We start from the raw sequence: 16,137 nt of genomic DNA on the forward strand, positions 1-16,137 counted from the left end.
GATATTAGTCCCCTATCTGATTGGATTGGTAAAGATCCTTTCCCAATCTGTTGGTGACCTTTTTAAAAAAAAACACACATGGTATGCACTCACTGATAAACAGATATCAACCCAGAAACTTAGAATATCCAAGATACAATTTGCAAAACACATGAAACTCAAGAAGAAGGAAGTCCAAAGTGTGGATACTTCGTTCTTTCTTAGAATGAGGAACAAAATACCCATGGAAGGAGTTACAGAGACAAAGTTCAGAGCTAAGATGGAAGGAAAGACCATCCAGAGACTGCCCTGCCTGGGGATATACAAACACCAAACCCAGACTCTATTGAATATGCCAGAAAAATTTTGCTCACAGGACCCTGACATAGCTCTCTCTTGTGAGTCTATGCCAATGCCTGGCAAATACAGAAGTAGATCCTCACAGTCATCTATTGGATGGAACACAGAGCCCCTAATGAAGGAGCTAGAGAAAGTACCCAAGGAGCTAAAGGGGTTTGCAACCCTATAGGAGGAACAACGATATGAACTAACCAGTACCCCCCAGACCTGTGTCTCTAGTTGCATATGTAGCAGAGGATGGCCTAGTTAGCCATCAATGGAAGGAGAGGTCCTTGGTCTTGCGAAGATTATATGCCCCAGTACAGGGGAATGCCAGGGCCAGGAAGCGGTAGTGGGTGGGTTGGGGAGCAGGGTAGGGGGAAGGTATAGGGGACATTGGGGATAGCATTTGAAATGTAAATGAAGAAAATATCTAATAAAAATTCCAATGGAGAAAGAAGAACACTCCTCCATTGCTGGTGGGCTTGCAAACTGGTACAACCACTCTGGAATCAATCTGGAGGGTCCTCAGAAAACTGGGAATAGATCTACCTGAAGACCCAGCTTTACCAGTCTTGGGAATATACCCAAAAGATGCCCCACCGTACCACAGGGGCACATGCTCCACTATGTTCATACCAGCCTTATTTATAATATCCAGAAACTGAAAACAACCCAGATGTCCCTCAACAGAAGAATGGATACAGAAAATCTTGTTCATTTACACAATGGAATACTACTCAGCTATTAAAAAATGAGGACATCCTGAGTTTTACAGGCAAATGAATAAACTAGAAAATATCATCCTGAGTGAGGTAACTCAGACCTAAAAGGACATGCATGGTATGTACTCACTAATAAGTATTAGCCAAAAAAGTACAGAATACCTAGGATATAAACCACAGAACTCAAGAAGGTTAACAAGCTGAAGGGCGCAAGTGAGGATGCCTCAATCCCACTTGAGAGGGAGAAGAAAGCAATCACAGGGCAAAGGGAAGGAGGGATCTGGGTGGGAGAGGAGAGGAGAGTGAGAGGGGAAAGGAGAACAGATCAGGTATATGGGGGGGGGGGACTGAAGAGAAGCCCTAAGGGCCAGCTGAATGAATGGAAATATGCCACCTCCAGAGATAAGAAGTGGAAGGTGGCCGGACCCTCTAGAAAGCATTAGAGACCTGGGAGGTAAGAGACTCTCAGGACTCAAAGGACCTTATAAGAAATGCCCAACAGTGAGGAGAGGGAACTCATAGAGCCCACCTCCAGTAGGAAAATGGCATCAAGTGTGGTGTTGGGGTTGCCATCCCACAGCCAAAAGCTCTGACCCAGAACTGTTCCTGTCTAAACAAACTGCAGGGACAAAAATGGATAAGAGGCTGAGGGAAAGGCAGTCAAGTGACCAGCCCAAATTGTGATCCAGTTCAAAGGGAGGATCCAAGGCCTGACACTGATGCTATGGTATGCTTACAGACGGGAACCTAGCATGGATGTCCTCTGAGAGGCCCTACCAGCCAATGACTGAGATAGATACAGATACCTACACCCAACCACTGGACTGAAGTCAGGGACCTCTGTTGTTGAATTAGGGAAAGGCTGAAAGAAACTGGGGAGGAGGACAATCCTCTAGGAGGACCAACAGTCTAAATTATTCAGGACCCCCGAGATCTCTCAGACACTGAGCCACCAACCAGGCAGCATACACCAGCTGATATGAAGTCCCCAGCACACATACAACAGAGGACTGCTGGGTTTGGGTTCAGTCAGAGAAGATGCACCTAACCCTCAAGAGACTGGAGGCCCCAGGGAGTGGGGAGGTCTGGTGGGGTGGGGGTGGAGACATCCTCCCTCCTGGAGACAGGGGCTGGGAGGGAATGAGAAAGAGGTATGGGATGAGGAACTGTGGGAGTGCAGACCAGGAGGTGGGCAACAGCTAGACTGTGAACAAAATAAAAGTAATAAAAAGAAGAAAAAAAGAAATGAATATTCCAGTGACAGGTTTTTCTCCTAAAAATATCACTGAAACACATTTCTTATCTCCCATTGTGCTGCTGGGTAATGGCTGCTGAAGGCATATATGATTGATGGAAGAGGCCTGTCTCCATATCCATGTCATACATTTCCAAGTCAGAAGTGTCATACCCTACTCCCCCAAGCACAAGTCAGTTAAAATAGGTCTGCACAGGTTGAGGAAATGTTATATGTGAGCAGTGTCAGGAGCATAAACAAATATGTTTGTGTCTTCTCACAATGCCAGAAATTATTGCATAGCAACAAATCCCTAAGTTGTCATGATTTCTTTGACTCTGATTTGCCAGATAGTTCTAACTTTCCCCAATAGCTGACTGAAGCAAATGCAGGTTCTTTTACTCCAATTTTAATTGTCGTGTCACAGCACTCATTCTACACTCTGTATCTAGCAAACTATGTGAATATTGCAGAATGGCTGCAATGGGTTAAAGAGACTGAGATTTCCAAATTTCAGAGATTTCCAAAGAGGTCCATTGGAAACAAGTAGAAACATGAGAAAGATACAAAAAGAGTCATAGAAGTGGTCACATAAGAGTATTTTGGAAACCAGTTGGAGGTAGTGTTTGAGAGGAATGGATTTACGCACTGGAGTAATACTCAGCTATTAAAAACAATGAATTTATGAAATTCTTAGGCAAATGGATGTATCTGGAGGATATCATTCTTAGTGAGGTAACCCAATCACAAAAGAAGTCACTTGATATGCACTCACTGATAAGTGGATATTAGCCCAGAAACCTAGAATACCCAAGATACAATTTGCAAAACACAAGAAAAACAAGAAGAAGGAAGACCAACCCATGGATACCTCATTCATCCCTAGAATAGGGAACAAAATACCCATGGAAGGAGTTACAAAGACAAAGTTTGGAGCTAAGACGAAAGGTGGACCATCCAGAGACTGCCCCACCCAGGGGTCCATCCCATGATCAGCCACCAAACGCAGACACTATTGCATATGCCAGCAAGATTTTGCTGAAAGGGCCCTGATATAGCTGTTTCTTATGAGGCTATCCAGTGCCTGGCAAATACAGAAGTGGATGTTCACAGTCATCTATATGATGGAACACAGGGAGGAGCTAGAGAAAGTACCCAAGGAGCTAGAGGGGTCTTCAACCCTATAGGCAGAACAACAATATGAACTAATCAGTACCCCCAGAGCTGCATATGTAACAGAAGATGGCCTAGTCGGCCATCATTGGGAAGAGAGGCCCCTTGGTGTTGCAAACTTTATATGCCCCAGTACAGTGGAACACCAGGGCCAAGAAGTGCAAGTGAGTGGGTAGGGGATCAGGGCAGGGGGAGGGTATAGGGGACTTTTGGGATAGCATTTGAAATGTAAATGAAGAAAATATCTAATAAAATTTTTTAAAAAGTTATGAAATTAGAATAGAGCCAAGTCTCAGAGTTAATTCGTGTATCAGAAGAGAGGTTCCAAATGATGGCCATAGAGATTAAAGATGTGATGGGCTTAAGATAGACAAATGGGTGTTGAACAGAAGGCAATTTGAGTAGAATTCATTAGCAGTAGAAACTGAGCTGAGCTGAAGGCCATGAGACAGTTGGGTATTCTCTGCCTGTCAGTCTTCTTATGTGCACACCAGGTTGATGGGGTCTCCACCATCACAACACTAGCTTCACTCTTCTTCATGGGGATCAAGATGAGAGTGTCACATTCTTTCCTTAGTCTTATATGTTCAACATGTTCCAAAGTCTGAGATACCTGATATCATTTTTAGTATATCTAAACTAAAATTACGTGTCTCACTGCTGTGACAAAACACCTGAACCCCACATAAAAAGAAAACTTGAAGAAGAAAAGGATTATTGGGGGTTATAATTCCAGGGGTACAGTTCTTCATGTCAGGGAAAATGTAGCATCAGAAGCAGATGGCTGGTCATATTGCTGGTCAAGAAACAGAGAGTAATGAATGCTTGTGCTTAGATTACTTACTCCTTTGTACCCAGTACAGGTTTCCAGTCCGTGGAATAGTGCTATCCACAGTTAAGGTGGGACTTCCCATCTCAGCTAATCAATTTTACATAATCATCCTCAGACATGTCCAGAGATTTGTTTCCATGGTGATTCTAAATCCAATCAAGTTCACAATGAAGATTAACCATTACAGCCCTTGTGCTCATGTGTTCCCAAACTACTTTGATAAATTTATAGAGTAGTGCCGTTTCTTCTTTGAGATATTTATCAGGCTGTGCCTTGTGGGTAGTACCAGACAGATGGTGGTGTTTATTGTGCCCAACAAGGTACAGAGTCATATAGTGCCTCTATGTTTGTATTCAGAAATGAAGTCAAAAGCTGCTTGTAGAATGGAGTCTTTCAGAGTGAGGCAGAGCTTGAAAATAAGTTTTATACAATATGAAGTAACTTAAAACAGGGCATATATTATTCTCAACACCATGTTCCTTGGTTTTCTTGCTCCTAATATAAATATCCACAGCAAGTCTTGCACAAGTGTTATTAGCATGCTTGTTTGGGTCTTGGAAGTAAAAAAGAACATTCTTTTTAAAACATTTTAAAAATTAATATTTTATTGTTTTATTTCTATTGTATTTGTGGTTTGTGTGTGTGTGTGTGTATCTGATCTGTGTGTAGGCTAGAGGTCAACATTAGATTTCTTCCTCTATCACTCTGACTTATTCCTTTAAGATGGATATTTCACTGGACAGGAGCCAGCATGCCCCAGCTATCTTCCTGTCTCTGCCTCCATCAGCAATGTGTTAATATGCACATCTAGCCACACATGGCTTTGTACATGGGTTCTGGGCAACCAAACTCAGGCCATCATATTTTCATATTTGTAACCCATGGAACTGTCTCCTTAGTCCTAAAAGAGTTCTTTGTGAAAACATTATTTTCATTTTGTATGTTATAATTAGTGTTAGTCTGATTGCATTCAGTAACATAATTTACTGTAGTATTGTTCTGAGATACACATTATATGCAGTGAGCAAAAGAAGGGAAGAAGCAATCTGTTCTGAGTGGTAGAGAAGGGACTGGACTTGACACAATTCTAGTTGGTCTTAGAGGATATGAAGAATGATTCAGCAGGCATGGAGGTGTCAATGAACTGCTAATGGCAGAGATGATAAAAAAAAAAAGAGAAGCTGGCTAATGGCTCATACTCTCATTTGCTTAAACAGTCTACATCACTGGAGTGTAAATGATTTTCTGCATTCTCAACATGAATAAGTATAATCATGGAAAATGTGCTTGTTATTAAAATGATGCAATGCCTTTTTGCAAAAGACTGAATGCAATAGAATGCAATGGGCTTCCGTAACCATGTAAGCACTCATTTATAATACTTCTGAAACTTCTAATAAACAGGAATTTGGTCTATGTATAATTGAGTTTTAATGGCTCAAGCAAAATTAAAAACTAGAGTAATTTAGGATGACTATCAAACTTTATATCATCTTAATCTCCTCAGAAGCTATAAATTATGACTTACCCTCAGCAGAAGAAAAGCAAAGCCCATAAGCAAACAAAAAATCAGATATTTTTAGTTGGATAGTACATATTACATTCTTGGCCTTATGATCAATAATGACATAACATAAATTTATTAATTTCATTATAGTTTATTGATAAAATGTTTTATGAAACTCAAAACTAGCTCCTATACTGTTAGATCTTACATATACAAATGTGTATTTAACATCTATATCCCCATGGTGATACTGTCTCTGTTATTAATCAGAAAGAAGAAACTAACGTCAGTGATCAATCATTCTTCATTATGTGACATTTTCAAAAGTGTTATTCTGGGGCTTAGGAATCTTTCCTTCTTAAGTTTTAATAAATGGGTAAATGATGAACCTATAGAATCAGGGTGTTACATATTTATAATTCTTTTGTTCAACTATTTCACAAATGTCTATACATTTTAATTATTTGGCTTATTCCCTTTCTTCTCCTTCTTCCCAACATATCATTTGTATGCCTGTGCAATTCAGGAAACTCAATTATATAATTTCTTATTATAACAAAAAAGTAACATGCCAAGGACCAGCCATTCAGACATGGGTTCTGAAAGAAGGGGTATCTGGGAGGGGTAAAAAGAAGTACTTGAAGTCAAATCATGGATCCAAGCTGCAGACCTGTATTCTGCTTGACACAGCTTTTCCAGCCAGCTTCTCTTTATGTTCTGCTTTTTCTCTGGAGATTTCTCTGTATATATTCTGCTTGCTTGCTATTCTAAGAGATCTCTCTGCCCATTCCTTGTTTGTTTGTGTGTGTATACTTTCTCCAAGCAGTTCTCTTTCTCTGTCTCAGGGTCAGGAACCATGTCATTCCATCCCCACCAGGGCCACGCCCAGCCCAGCAATAACAACTGTCCCTCTTTCCAAAATCTAATCCTTAACATGTCAAAGAAGCTATATACAGAAAATAATACTTAAAAGAGTCCAAAACTGACATGGCAGCAAAATGTAAACGGGTCATGGATGTAAGGTGGTAAAATAATTTGTCTCTAATACATCATTTTCCCTATCATTTCTACCCCTTTATCACATATACACAGTGGTCTAGGGCCAGCCCAGGGTAACACTGGGTGGGATCCATGGCTGGCCTATATGATGAAGAGTAGAGAAGTGGAAAGTTGTGTATTCTAAGGTTCCCCATTGTGTTATAATCTCCCGAAGACTCTGGAAGCTGGAAGGCTACAATTAGAAAGGATGATAATGAAGAAGACACAAGTTCTATTCCCTGCACTCAAATCAGACAGTTCACAATGTTCTGTACCTTTAGCTCCAAGGCATTTGATACTTCTGACCTCCACTAGCACTGGCAGTCACATGCACATGCTCACACACAAACCCACATAAATCCACACAATTAAAACTAAGAAAATATTTTAAACGACAGTAATTTGGTGATAGTTGAAAGCAAAAAGAAGCTTCTAAAGAGGTGTTCATGTCTAAAGAGAGGCATCGTAAAAGATGAGGTACATACCCTGTATCCTGTATCCTGTATCCTGTATCCTGTAAGCAAAGGAAAAGTCCAAGTGGCTAAGTACTACATCACCAAGAGCAGGTAAAACACTGACATGAAGTAAAGGACAAATCCCAGGCTAGACAGAAATATTGACAAGTGAGAGATATTAGCTCCGTATCTTTCACCTTGTGTAAAAGTCAGTTCAAATATATTTGATGATTAGTGTTCACTGTCACCTTGATAGAATCTAGAATTACAAGGCCAAAGCTGTAGGGAATTATCTTGATTACCTAATGAAAGTAGAAAAAGCTACTTACTCTAGGTCCTACCATTCCAGGGCTGCAATTTCTGGACTGTATAAATGGAGAAGTAGAACTGAGAAATAGCATTCATTCATCTTTGCTGGATGTGGATGTGATATGAGCATCTGCTTTAAGTTTCAGCTGCATTGGCTTCTCCACCATGATGGACTATACTTTGTAACAGTAAGCCAGAATAAATTCTTTCTTCCTTGACTTGCTTTTGTAAGAGTATTTTATCACAGCAACGGAAAAAGAACTAAGACAATCTAAGACCTTACACCCCAAAACTATTATAGGAAAACACTTCTGATACAAGCATAGGTATGTACTTTCTGAAAATGACTCCAGTTGCATAGGGAATGATCACAAGAATTAATATATAGGATCATGTAAGATTATAAACAAAACAACAACAAAATCCCTTTGGCACAGCAAAACCAACCAACCAACCAACCAAAAGAAAGAAACAAACAAACACAATTACTAGAGCGAGTGAATATACATGTGCCAAACTCTAGACAGGCATCTTTCCTAATTACATACCTGGCATGAGATTAATATATAGAAGGTATAAAGAACTTCAAAAGATTTTCTTTATTAAATGAGAAAAATCAACCTACTGTAGGGAGACAAGACCATTTCCTAGATGGATTCCTGGACTGTGTTAATGGAGAAGGAGAACTGAAACAATGTAAAAATGAAAATTCTGAAACTCACATCAAAAGAATAAAGAATCTAACTAATAAACAGTCAAATGGATGGAATAGATAGTACCCCAAAATGAATATGAAAAGCCAATAAATATGTAAATAAGCATCCTTAGACATCAGGGAAATGAAAGACTAAACTATACTTGGATTCCATCTCTTATCAATCATAATGGTTACCATAACAAAACAACAACAAATGCAGCTAAGGATGGAGAGGGACCCTATAGGCTCATATATTTGATTGCTTGGTCATTAGGGAGTGGTATTAGTTGACAGAGATAATGAGAATATGTGGCTTTGTTGGAGTGGGTATGAGCTTGTTGGAAGAAGTGTGTCACTGGGGCTGGGTTTTGGGCTTTCAAATGCTCAAACCAGAAACAGCATGTCTCTCTTTCAGCTGCATTCATTATCTAGTTATCTAGATATAAAACTTTCATCTATGTCTCTAGCACCATGTCTGCCTGCATGCCACCATGCTTCCTCCCATGCTGATAATGGACTAAGCCTCTGAAACTATAATCAAGCCCCCGATTAAATGCTTCCTTTTGTAAGAGTTGTCATGGCCATGGTACCTCTTCATATCTATAGAACACTGAGTAAGACAGTAGCAATGTAAACTAGTGTGGTCACTACAGAAATAAGTATGGAAGTTCCTCACTAAACCAAAAACAGTTCTACCACTACTCTATACACGCATTCACACTTGTCACAGCATTGTTTATTATAACAACATATCAGAATCAGCCTAAGTACCCACCAGGAGATGAATAAATGAAGAGAATATGATTTTTATACAAACAGTATTGTTTTGACCTAAAGATCAACAAAATCATGATTATTACAGGAAAATGGATGGAATAGAAGATAACCATGTTAGGGAAAATAATACATATCCAGAAACATGAACATTTTTTTTTGCTTTCTTTTGTATCTGAAGTCAGATTTTGAAAAATAGACATGGAAGTAGAAGGTGGGAGGGACACAAGAATGGAAGGATGTGATCAAAGTACAGCATGTTCATGTATGAAAATGTCACAATGTAACTGATTACAGTTACAAATGATCACATAATTTGCAAACACAAGTCATAGAAAAGGGTCAAAGAAAAGCAATCCATTATGTAAAGATACATAAAGATTGGGAACTTTCCTAGCACAAGTGGCTGATATCCGAAGTCATCAGGACAAAAAAAAAAATCTTTAAAGTAATGGGAAAACAAAAGTCAACTCAGAATTTTGTACTCAATAAATACATTCTTTGAGAATTAAGAACAATGTTTTTTGAATTGCAACAAAACAAAGAACATTATTTGACAGTAGGCTACAAGTAGGTATAGGGATTATACCTTTAGTGAGGTTTGATTATAATTTGGTATGGGTCTTGAGATAACACCCTGCAATTTATCTTGGGAAAGGGGAATGTAAAGAGTCTTATGAGGCATGATTCTAAGGTGATTTCTCATCTATGGTTATAGGGTTAATTGAACAAAGAGCCTTCCACATTATTCTAAGGGTAAAGATGCATTAAATCCTTGATCCATAATTTGGAGTTGCTTTTTCATAGGTGTGACAACTCATTGTTCATGCAACATGGTCAGATGCCACCTGTATTCAAATGCTAAACACTGGCCCCCAAGATCTGGTTGCTCCCACTGAAAGATCCTCAGGGATGAGGAGAGCCTCACATATGCAAAATGATGCTATGTAACCTTGATTCCCTAGTTAATTGGTGGATAAAATTCTAAACCCTGTGATTAGGCAGGAGAGAGAAATAGGTGGGTTTTCCATTAGTTGGCTGGAGGTTGGAAGTAGAGAGAAAGAGGGAGAAGAAGGGACTCTGGGAGAGGAGGACAGCACCATGTGGGAGGGGGAATGGACCATGAGCACACGACCAGGAGAGACAGCAAGTAACAAGGGATATATGGATGGGATGTAAGTTATAATAGCTCCAAAATCTGCCCCATTTAGGCTTACAGCTTGAAAATAAAATACCTGGATTGTACGTCTTTTATACGAGCTAGCTAGAATGATTAATTCCTTTTATACCACCTGTCACCTGGGCTCTCTTGTTCATTGTAATCATGTGAGACTACTAAGAAGTTGGCAAACCTTTTAAAGCCATGCTGATCTTGCTGGTGTCTAAGTAATACTCTGAATCCATTTGGGGTTGTTCTATCCTTTCTGCATGAGTCTATGGAATTGTAACAAATTAACCTAGTAATACACAAGGGATACTATGAAATTGTCTAGCTATACCACTGCTGCCTAGATTCTGTTTGACCTCTTGACAATGGATGTTCTTTATCAGGCTGAAGGGAAATGAATCCAAATAGAACTTCATATATTCACTTTAAATGAAGCAGAAATAAGTTATACATACACATTCATATGTAAACAGTTAAAAACTACTGACTCCTTTTAAGCAAAGCATATGGTATTTTACACTTTTATATATAGTAATACAAAGGACAACAATAGAAAAGCAAGAGAAAGAGAGAGAGAGAGAGAGAGAGAGAGAGAGAGAGAGAGAGAGAAAGAGAGAAAGAGAAAAGAGAGAGAGAGAGATTAAATTGGCTTCTAATATTGCAAGAATTTCATATAAGATAATATCCTCATAATACTGCCTTTAATTAGATTATGACCACAATAAAAGTTCTTAATAAAATATTACTAAAAAAACTAAAATGCCAGAAACCTTTATATTACATGCAGAATTGAAAGTAAAATTATTTAAAATAATTTCATTGCCTTAAACTTGAAGCATACTTGTCTTCTCTTGGCTGGTGAAAGCGATATCTAAACAAACAACTTAGCAATTTTTCAATGAAGAAACAATAACAACGAAAAGAATTAAGATCATAAAGATCTCAAATTAACATTCTTATGAAAATCATCATTGCTTTTAAAAACTTTTTTATTTTTGAAATATGAATGCACATGAGTTTGCAAAAAAAAAAGCTCATACTCTATTGTATTTCTCCATTTGTTTCCATAGTGCTGACGTATTATAGCATTACAGCAGCAGACTATAGGCTGACTCATGTTTTCCAGTAGTTATATGAATTTGTGGGTGTCAGAGGTCCATACAAATCACCATCACAAAGTCATAATCACGCCCACTTCTCACCTTTGCACCTCTGAAAACCACTAATCAGATATTCTACAATTATGTATTTGTCATTTCAAGAAGTTTATGTAATTATAACCACATGGTATTGACCCTTTGACATTGATTTTTTTTCCCAGTAAGTGTCAAATCCATCACATGCACGCAGAAGTTTCTTTTTAAAACACGTTTTATTGGTTCTTTGTGAATTTCACATCATGCACTCCAATCCTACTCATCTCCCACTCCTGACATACTCACCCTCCACCTTTGCAATCTCCCCAACAGAGGAAAAAAAATTCTCATTGAGGAAGCTGTAGTGTGTCGCAGTGTATACCCTTTGTTCACACTTCTTTGTTTTTAAATGTTCATTGCAATGACTCATTGGTCTGGTATGAGGCCTCTGGCTTCTGCTACTCTATCAATACTGGAACCTCTTGGATATCCTGTTGTTTCCCTGGGTCATGGAAATCCTGTAGTATCAGTCCCTTCATGCACTCCAACAGTTCATTGATAAGGTAGATGTTAGGGTGAGCCAATTCAAAATCTTGGATCTGGGCTTAAGAGGCATCTGAGATGGTCATTCTATCAGCTTTACAGCTCGCAAGTCCCTTGGGGCTGGTTCATCAGCAAGAAACCTCAGCTACCAGGGCCAGCTCTACCCTATTGCCCAGGAGAGGGGCAGGGCCCACTCTCCCTAGTGTTGCAACTGGTGAAGGACATGGCCAGTTCTCCCACTCTCATGACCTTGGGACCAGCTCTCCTACTTGCTGTAGATGGTGAGAGATGCGGGAGGGGAGGGGAGCATCTTTCCCTTCTTCAAGACACCACACAGCAGACTAGAGGCAGGGTCAGTTCTCCCACACTCACACCCTCAGAGCTGGCTCAATGGGATCCTGCCATTAGGATCAGCTCTGTTGAGCTGCTAGGTGAGGTGCAGGGCCTATTCTCCTGCTCCCCTGAGCAGGAGCTTCTCTGCTCCCTGAGTTCTGCAGCAAAGGAATAGCCATCTCTTCCACTCTGATGACCCCAGGAACCAGCTTTCCTGCCTGCCATAGGTGGCAAGGAGCAAGATGAGGGTGGTCATCTCTCCATCACCCCTGTCATTTCACAGGAGACAAGTAGTGAGGCCAGCTTCCCCATTGCTCATGCACTTGGGGCTGGCTCATCCATGTCCCTGCCAACAGGGTCAGCTCTACTGTGCTGCCCAGGTAAGGTGCAAGGCCACTTTCCTGAGTGCTGCAACTAGTGAGGGGCAGAGTCAGCTCTCCTGCTCTCGTGACCCCAGGGTCATGTCTCCTGCCTACCACAAGTAGTGAGGAGGGAGGTGGAAGGAGGGTATCTCTTCCTTGTCCATTCCACTGCACTGGAGACAAGAAGTAGGTCTTCCCATGCTCATATCCTCAGTGGGCTGCTCACCTATACCTCAAGCAATGTGCAGAGCCTACTCTCCCAAGTACTGCAGCTAGTGAAGGGTGAGGTCAGCTTTCCTGCTCTCATCCTCCCAGAGCCAGCTCTTCCACAATGCCCAGGTGAGGGGTGGGGCCAGTTCTGCACAGCCCTCAGTCAGGCGTCAATTTGTTCCCAGGCAACAGACTAGACCAGGATGTCTATCTGGTCTTTGGTGGTAGCAGACCTCTGATGCTGCAGGGCCACAGATCCAGACATGGACCTAGATGGCAGCACAAGCCAGGACCCTACCATGGTCACAGATGGCATCTCCAGCTATTCACATCAGGCTGTTTCTCACTACCCTCAAGTCTCTAGTTCTGCTTCTCTTCATTATACCCACATCCTTCAGTTTCTCTTTCTCTTCCATTCCTCCTCCACTTACTTGCTCCTCTTAGTGGTACCTGGGGTCTCTGAGTGTCTGGGATCTTCTCAGGAGAGATCCCAGGAGTGGTCTCAGGATTGTTATGCCCCACATGTGCATTATGGCATCAGGCAGATGTCATTTTGGACATGGTCTTCTCCTGTTGTCCCACGCAGCACCTGACTGGTGGTCATATCAGGCTAGCTTCCTGTCCAGGCCCCATGGAGCCAGTCTGGGGTCATCTCACGGTCACTCCACACTCTGCCTGTCCAAGTGGCCCTGTGTGAGGGTCATCTGTCTCAGGTTCACCCCTGCCTGGAGCCCTCAGTCCCAGGTGGACTTCTTCTAGTCTCCAGCTTGCTCCCAGGTCCTGTGAGCTGTTGCTGTCAGGGCCTGCAATCACTGGACTGGTGGTCATCTCAGGCTAACTCCCTGTCCTGTTCCCCTGGTGCTGAACTTGTGGTCATCTCAGGCTCACATTCTTAGGCTACTAATCTTTCAGATATTCATAAGTCAGAACCCTGAGCATATGCACAGCCTCTTTCCTCTCTGCTACCTACTGATGCACTTGTGACACAGTAGCCACATCTGCAACACTTCTAGAGGCAGGTCAGAATTTTCATTCCTTTTACTGTTGACTAGTCTGTGGTATAGATGTACTGGAGTTTATCTAATCACCTACTGAAAGACACTTAGGTTGTTTCCAATTCAGATCATAAACAAAACTATCATGAATATCTATATACATATTTTTATGAGTATGATTTTTCCTTTATGTGAGATAAATATTCAAAAGTGATATTTCTAGGTCTTAAAAGTGATTGCATGTTCAGCTTTACAAGAAAAGGGAGAGCTTGAGTGTGTAACTAAATGGTAGAGCAAGTGAGAGTTTGCGGTGGGAAATGCAGCCCTGGGAAAAAGGAAACAAAAGGAAATAGGCTGTATCGTTTTACATTCCCATCATCAATATATGACGGAGTTTGTCTTTTGCTCTCATAACAGTCTTTAATAATGAAGAGTTTTAAATTTTCAGTTTAGTTTGATACATTTCTGTACATGTTTGCTTTCACAGATCATACTATAGATAATAAGAATCCTTCATCAAATCCCAGACTTAGAATTTTCCCTAGAATTTTTTAAGGATTTATAGTTTGCTTCTATGTTCAAAATCCATGTACATCCACTTTTCTTTTAAACTTACTCCATGAAAATAGGCAGAAGACAAGAATACACAATTTATTTCTCCATAGGAAGAAGTATTAATATCATGCAAATACCAAGTCATTTTACTTTTAAATTGAAGGATGCAAAGTTACAACAGTAACAAGTCAAGGTTTTGTTTTGTTTTGTGTATTTTGGAACAGGTTCTCACTGTGTAATCCTGGCTGCTCTGAAACTCACTATATGTATCACACCAACTTTGAACTTAGAAATCTGTCTACCTCTTTCTCCCTAGTGCTAGGATTAAAGACTTGTGCCACTACACACAGCAACAAGTAGAGTTTTTTTTTAAGTGAATTAGTGGAAAAGTCAGTTTTCCCTGCATAATTCTCTATACTCTGTATTTGACTGACAGCACTGCCTTGATATTTTAATTTTTTACTGTTGTTGTTCAGGTATAGTCAGAATAAGAGATCTTGAAGCTATTTACAGCTCCCACAAGAAGTGGGCACACACCTGACCATTACATACAAAGGTTATATATAAAGACTCACCACAGTCAGTCGGGAAGCAAAAGGAGCAGGAAGGAAACCTAGATACTAGTCTTTATTGAAAGCTTTGAGGAAAGAAATGAGTAGGCTGTTGAAGACCAGCTAAGCAGGCTTAGAATTTGTAAACACAGTGATCTTTGGGTGTAGTCTTTAGTTGCAAGTTGTCAGTATTCTAGGCTGCAAAAGCGTGATAAAATGAGGTGGAACCAGAGATGAGGATTATTATTTGGTTTGCCTATTAAGCAAATTTTTATCTGTAGGGATCAGCTAACCTTGGGAGGAGCAGCCCTTTCCTTAATCCACAAGGCCCTAAGATGCCAAACAACAGAAAAAATGATTAATAAATGTCATGTTTTATTGAAAACAATTAATAAACATGGTGTTGTGGGGATGTACATTTTGATACTGAAGTGATTAATATATGTATTTGTAGTTACTGTGCCTTGACTTTTCCCAAAAGCAATAAATATGCAATTGGATCCCTCTCATAACAGAGGGGTATTTACTATCTAGACAGTACATTTTCAGGATCTTCTGGTCCCAATATATCAAAGACAGTATTGTAAATGTAAAATAAAACCAACCAACACTAGTAATTGGGCAGGCTAGAGGAATGAAAGCCAAGTATACAGAAAGTGAAATTTCCTCAGTCTTCCAAAGTCTCCAAGGTGCCATTTACTTCTGGCCTAGCAACCACGGTGCAGTTGCTTGGATAGGAAGTTTGAGTTTAATAAAAACCACATGAGGCTAAGACTCTATCATCAATTTCTCTAAAGTGACATTGAATATCCCTTTCACATACACAGGCTTTTCAGTTCTTATATAGTGCATTTCTTGTGGAGATTCCTAGTTCAGGGTAGTAAATGCATGTCAGACAATGATAGAGGAGTAATTTTAAAAATGTAAAAGTCACTAAGTAACAGGCTCAAGTATATATGGAAAATAAAATGTCTTTGTCTTAATTACCACAATGTTTCAAAACATTCAAAACAACTGAAATGCCCATAAATTAAAGATTGAATAATCTGTGATACAAATGCTCAATAGGGTTCTAATGGCTGCTTTAAAGTTGTAAATTTATCTATGAACCAAGAGTTATTTACACATACATGAATGAAGCAAACTATACGACTTTAAATCTTTTTAGAAACATTGATGCTTGTGCATGTGGGGGCTTGAACATGCACTTGCACGGTGTGTG

At 40.1% G+C, this 16,137-nt stretch overlaps 1 non-coding gene across 1 annotated transcript; it reads right to left on the bottom strand.

Moving 5' to 3' along the window:
* Window positions 1-13,702: 13,702 nt before the first annotated feature.
* Window positions 13,703-13,834, bottom strand: LOC115030328. The gene has a single exon (XR_003835905.1). It is a non-coding gene; the product is annotated as a small nucleolar RNA SNORA17 (small nucleolar RNA).
* Between the last annotated feature and the right edge of the window lie 2,303 nt (window positions 13,835-16,137).

The sequence above is a fragment of the Mus caroli genome, unplaced genomic scaffold (genome assembly GCF_900094665.2).
Source record: "Mus caroli unplaced genomic scaffold, CAROLI_EIJ_v1.1 scaffold_13856_1, whole genome shotgun sequence".
NCBI classification, from domain to species: Eukaryota; Metazoa; Chordata; class Mammalia; order Rodentia; family Muridae; genus Mus; species Mus caroli.